Source organism: Crotalus tigris, unplaced genomic scaffold (genome assembly GCF_016545835.1).
Source record: "Crotalus tigris isolate CLP2741 ecotype Arizona unplaced genomic scaffold, ASM1654583v1 scf7180000019840.826796, whole genome shotgun sequence".
NCBI lineage: Eukaryota > Metazoa > Chordata > Lepidosauria > Squamata > Viperidae > Crotalus > Crotalus tigris.
Window position 1 is genome coordinate 380,331 of NW_024097735.1, and position 6,609 is coordinate 386,939.

A 6,609-nucleotide genomic window follows, 5' to 3' on the forward strand; every position below is an offset into this window, starting at 1 on the left:
CGACCACCAGCTGGGCCACCAGCTGGCCCAGCCCAAGGGAGGTAAGGCACCCGCCGGGCCCCACACACGCCAGCAACCCTCCCTGCACCCGCTGGCCTCCCACCCCTGGCCCTCTTTTACTTACATTTTTAGTAGTTGCTCAGCAGGGAGGGGTGGAAACTTCCAGACAGCTCGCCTTCGCTGCAGACAACTTGCAGCACCGTGTGCAGAATGGGACTTTTGGCGGGCTCAGCAGGGCAGAGACAGCCTGGACAATTCCTATTGGCTTTTGAAAGCCAATAGAATTAGACTCTATTCAAGAGAGTCTATTCTATTGGCTTTCAAAAGCCAATAGAATAAAAGGGAGTAGCATAGCTAAGGAAAAGGGGGGAAAAATGGCGGACTGCGTTATTTGGCGACCCCCATGAAATGGTCGTTCGACCCCAAATGGGGTCGCGACTCACAGGTTGAGAATCGCTGGACTAGGTAAAAGCTACTTATGGTAACTTTAAATCTTCCAACTGAAGATAGGATAGTGAAATTTGATTTGGTAACTGATAACTGATGAACTTCCCAAGCCTAAGACAAACAGGGAGAATTACAACCATGACCTAGATCAGGGGTCCCCAATTCTCGGGCCATGGCCCATTACCAGTAGGAAGTTCCATTTTCGTAAGCGGCATCCCCTCCCCCCCCAGCGGTCCACAAATTCAGAAAGTTAGGAGACCCCTCACCTGGATGACTGAGAATCTCTATGAAGATATTTGTGTCTTACTTTTGCTTCTGAGTTCAGGCACCCAAAGTTTGGCATGGAGCTGATAAGATCCCTGAATATGAGAGATTTTTACCTTTGCGAAGGGTAAAAGGATTCTTTGTCCACCTAAAAATATGAATCACCAAATAATTCAGGCAAAGGAAAAGCCATTGGGGAAGATCAAGCCTTCTTATACAGTACAGAAACAAATGATACATATGTGATATGTCAGAAAGTAAGTGATAAAACAATGAAATACATTGATTCTATGTTTACTTCTGGTATCTAATATAGTAAAGAACACCATTGCTTGCACTTCCTTTCTGGGTGCGGGCTGGAAAAATGTGTCATTAATTTTCATCAGAAAGGGGCTAGGAATGAGTCCAAAGGCCCTTTCCAGGGAACTTCACAAATTATTATAAAATTTCTGGTGAAAGAGGAAAAATAAACAAAGAAGAGAAGGGACGGCTCTCAAGTTCAAAATAATTAAATAGTTGCAGGATTTGGCCATTTTACAAGGCAAAACCCCAGCCTGAAAGCATTTATTATCTTCAAATGAGTCATAGGATATTTAGACAGAAGAGCGTTCGCTCAAGCAGCTGCTTGCTTGCACAGGGTGCTCAGAATCCCACATATTGTAATTCAGAGTTGAAAAGTTTTGTTTTGCACGCAAAGCAAAAGCATTTGGCACTGAGTGCAGGAAGCCACTTATAAGAGATGCCAAGCCATTTTATAATATAAACAACTTATCTAGTATGTCTGGTGTTGCTAGACATCGGATGTTTTTGCATTATAGCCATCTTTTACCTTTTGCTTTTAGAGTTAGATGATGCTGGGAGGGAGGATGTGAACGAGAGTCCAGCTAGGTATAACAACACTAAACCTAGCATGAGAAACAAGGTTATTGTAACCAGAGCTGATAAGGAATTGGCAGGCTGGAGAACTGGGGAGGAGGCCCATCCTTCACACTAATTGGGGAATGTGATTTATGACTGTTAATTGAAGGAGGGAATGGGAATTCAGTTTTTGGCTTCAACTATGCACTGATATTATGCTACTCAAAATAAAGATTCTTTAAGGTAAACAATGCCTGGAAGTTCTTTTGAAGAGTTTCATCTGTTGGAACCATGACATCTAGTTTTAGAATGTTCAAGCTTTACTATCCTAATTTTCTCATTTTCTAATTGGTGCATCTTATCTTGCTATCAGCATAAAATTGTCCTTGTGTTTCTTATATTAGTGACACTCTCACTTCTGTATAATGGAAAAGCACCAGCTTCTTTTCTAAAATGGAATTAATTTTGCCTTTTAAAAAAAAATTAACTACTTTAATAATTATCTTCTAACAATGGCAAGTCCTAAGGAAGTGATGGCGAAGCTTTTAGAGACCGAGTGCCCAAACCGCAACCCCAAACCCTTATTTATTGCAAAGTGCCAGGGCTGCATCAGCATTGTTGTGCCCTTGGGGGGGGCAGGGAGGCGCTTCTGAGTGCCACCTCTGGCATGCAAAACCCAGGAGCACAAAAATGGACCAGCATACTGCAAAGCGCAAAATCAGCTACCGCCATGCTGCAGGGTGCAGATACAAGGCACTGCACCGCACAAGAACGGGGCAGGGCTAGTGAGTATCACGCAGGCACTAGCCCTGCCCCTTTTGCAGTACGTGCGTGCTCGTGGCCACATGTGCGCATGGACGCATGTAAAATGCTAGTCAGCCGCTTCACCTCTTTTGTGCTGGGTGGGGCTCCTGCTCTGGGCAGTGGTGGCAGCCTGATGGATCTGCTGCTGGTGGCGGTGGTGTGCGTGCCAACAGAGGGCTCTGAGTGCTACCTCTGGCACACGTGCCATAGGTTTGCCACCACTGTACTAAGGGAACAACTGCCATCATTCTTTGAGGGCAGAGAGCAACAGACTACGATAAAATAAAAAGCTTCATTCTGGAAAAGTGATTGTTAAAATCAACCTGTTTCCTCTAAGAGAGAATGGTTTATTTAGCATATGGTATTTACAGAGGTCATGCAATCATTGATGTACAACTCTAATAAAACATATTAGACACAAATATAAGCTTAAATTAAGCATCAGCAAATATGTGTGTATGTATGTATCCAACAGAATAACAGTGTTAGAAGGGACCTTGGAGGTCTTCCAGTCCAACCCCCTGCTCAGGCAGGAAACACTATACCATTTCAGACAAATGGCTGTCCAATCTCTTCTTAAAAGCTTTCAGTGTTGGAGCATTTACAATTCTGAAGGCAAGTTATTCCACTGATTAATTGTTCTAACAGCTTCTCTCCTTGATTAGTTTCCATCTGTTGCTTCTTGCCCTACCTTCAGATGCTTTGTAGAATAGCTTGACCCCCTCTTCTTTGTGACAGCCCCTGAGATATTGGAAGACTGCTGTCATGTCACCCCGTCTTTCTCTCCATTAAATTTGGCTTCTCTTCATTATAACTAGATGTTATAACATAACTGAATACAACGATAATGCAAAGGAATGGGAGGCTATGACGTCACTGCCCCTGCTGGAATGAGAGAGGGGGCAGGAAACCCCGCACGGAATCTTGGCGGGAGAGCCGTTAAACTGTCAGAGAAAGGGAGAGAATTGTCAGGCAGAGCCTGTCAGAGGGAGGGAAGGGGGGGGGCTGGGGGTTTCTGAAGGGCCCAGGGCGTATTTAAGGCACCGTTCTGAGGAGAAGAAGGGAACAGAATTTTAAAGGGGTTTTGCCCTTAGGCACAACTGCGAATTGTTCTATCCAAATCGCTCTCCGAACTGTTAAGAGGAGAGAGAAAAGCTTCCTTCAGAAGAGTGATAAAATACGACTCAAATGTGTGTGTGTGTGTGTGTGAGAGAGAGAGAGAGAGAGAGGGGGGGGGGTAAGATGATGTCACTGCCCCACCTGGAATAAGAGGGAGGGGAGGAAAACCTGTGCGGAATATTGGCGGGAAAGCCGTTAAAAGGAGTTGGGGTGGGAAGAGTCTATCAGAGCACGACGGAGGAAAGGAGTGGGGGTGAATATTGGCGGGAAAACCGTTAAACGGTGGGGGGTGGGAGGAAGGGGAAGAGAGTGTCAGAGCACGAAGGAGGAGGGAGGGAGAGCCAGAGGGTGCAAGGCGGAGGGGGGGGGAAAGGGGGTTATATGAGGGCTGAAGAGTTCCTATCCTTAAAGCAAATTTACCTTGGTCTCAATTTTTTAAAAAAAGAGACTCAAAGAAAAAGTTAATTAACCTTATTTCCTCAGAAAGTAACACCAGCGCTTTTTTTTGTAAAAAAAAAAAAAGTGCTGGAACTCACACACATCATACCTACCTTGCCTACCCTACAAGGTTCCATCCAAATAAAGGTGCCGGAGATCTGTTCTGGGCGTTCTGTGACAAAAAAAGCCCCGAGTAACACCATAAAATAGTATAGGGTCTCCTGCTTGAGCAGGGGGTTGGACTAGAAGACCTCCAAGGTCCCTTCCAACTCTGTTCTTCTGTAACTAATGGAACATTTTTCAACATTACATTGCTTAGCAATGGCAATCCTGGGCAGTTCCAGTTACTTTTGAAGCCCCACTCTGATCCAAGCCATTTCTGGCTTCCTCTCTCCCAGCCTAGCACTTCTTGGGACTGCCTCCTCTTCAACTCCCCCCCCCCACCTATTCCCCCCATCCCTGCCCTTTTGGCCGCCCTGCACCCTACCTTGCTGTGGTTTCGCATGCTGCCTGCATCCCACGGACGGGCCTTCGCTTGTTTGTGTAGCCTGGTTTCTGGCATGCCATGGCCTGGTGCCAGTCCATGGCGTGGGGTTAGGGACCCCTGACTTAAAAAAAGCTTAACAAGATTTTTAAGTGAGAAAGTTATAAATGAATTAAGAGTCCAAATTTGGAAATTTGAAACTTTTATTATAACATTTTGGATTTAACTATATAAAATAATCACCTTTATATAGGAACCAGAATTATTTTGTCTTCTATAAGTAGGCAAAAGATTAAAAGTCTTATGATTTAAAGTGGACATTTGATTGGTAAGGGTCAGAGGCCCTGGCTATTAGCAAGTTATTAGGCGCTTTTGCAAGTGAGCCATGAATTAGCTTCAGCCAGACCTACCCCATTTTAATCTGTTTGTGCTTTTGCTGAAATTCAGTCAGCACTAGCTTTGGCATCTGTTAGCAAAGAGCTGAAGGGCCAATCACAAACGTTTCATGTGTAAGTAGTGTCAGTCCCGCTGGCAGGATGTGGCTTCATAACTGGGTTGAAGAATTTTGCAAGTGGGCCCAATACTGTAAAAAGGAAAGATAGCATGGCTTTTAGCTTAGCTGTGGTCAAGAATGCCTGGACAGAGATGCTGAGGTAAAAGGGTCATCTTAGCATTTAAAAAATATAGTCAAATATAGTCTTTACCTAAGAAAGTGCAACCTCTTTGTTTATTTGGGGAAATTAGCCTAAAGTGTGCATGTATTAAATAAATTAGGAGCAAATGATGAAATATCAGGAAATTCGGATCTGTTTATGTAGTTTTATGATATAAAAACAGCTTGTCGAATACCAATAGGGAGGCTTGATTTGGCTCCAAACATACCTTTCTTTTATTCTGCACAGCAATGAAGTGTTGAACCCCACTCTTCTCTCTATGCATGATTGTTGCCTCATTGCACCAAGTCAAATGAATCATTGTTGGGCTGAGCCAACAAGGAACTAAGGATATCATGCAAAAATGTCTTTGGTTTTGATTAAGATTGGAATTTTTAATATGACACAAAATGTTTGAAATGTTGAAGGAGCTTCTTTGGAGAATGGGACTAGAAATTAATAGCAAAATCAGTAACAAAGTCTGCTTGTATGGATGGACAACGTTTAAAGGAGGTTAATGAAATAATTACAGATGTGAAACAAATCTTGCCGGATGCAGAAATAAAGGAATCAGAATTGCTGAAGTTAAAAACAGTGTAGATTACAAGACAGAAAAGGTATATAAAATGGAAATACAAATGATAATTTAAAGAATAATTTAGATCAGGGCAATGGGGAAAAAGTCATGATACGTCGCGACACGTCACATGGTGAGTTTTTTTATGATTGTATATTGGGTTTTCATTTTTGTAAGGCACTCAGAGTCACTGAGACTGAGTGGCAGGCTATATAAATTTTTTAAATAAAATAAATATATATAATATATACAAGCTGGCTGGCGTTTTAAAAATTAAAGGTGAAACGCAAATGATAAAACCAAGAGAAGGATCTGCATAATGTCTTTTTACTGGATTTACAAAAAAGCTTGTCAAACAAGTCACACTCTTTACTGTAATTAAAATCTTTAGATATGCAACCAATCAAATCATAGTGTATGCAAAATATCTATGTGTGTGTACACACACAAACACACTGTTTGCATACGCTATGATTTAGCTGTTCTCCTGTATGGGTTCTTTAATGGGAAGTAAAGAAACAGGAGAAGGAAGGACTCCCTGGAGAAGAACCTAATGCTGGGAAAGATGGAGGGCAATAGAAGAATGGGATGATAGAGAATGAGGTGGCTGGATGGAGTCACTGAAGCAGTAGGCGTGAGCTTAAATGGACTCCAGAAGATGGCAGAGGACAGGAAGGCCTGGAGGAATGTTGTCCATGGGGTCGGACACGACTTTGCAACTAACAGCAACAAAGGAAACAGTTGGCTCTAAAACCTGTTTCCATGGATATAAACATTTTCTCCTCTATGTTGTATCCCGTGATGATAAACAAGACTAATGTTCATGCTTAAGTTTTACCCTTTCATCAAAGTTTTCTCCTTTGATGAAATGTAAGATTCTCCTTTCTAAATAAAGCTCTTTCCACACTGCATGCAAGTATATGTATGCCCTTTAAAGCCCCACATGGCTTGGGATCAGATTATCT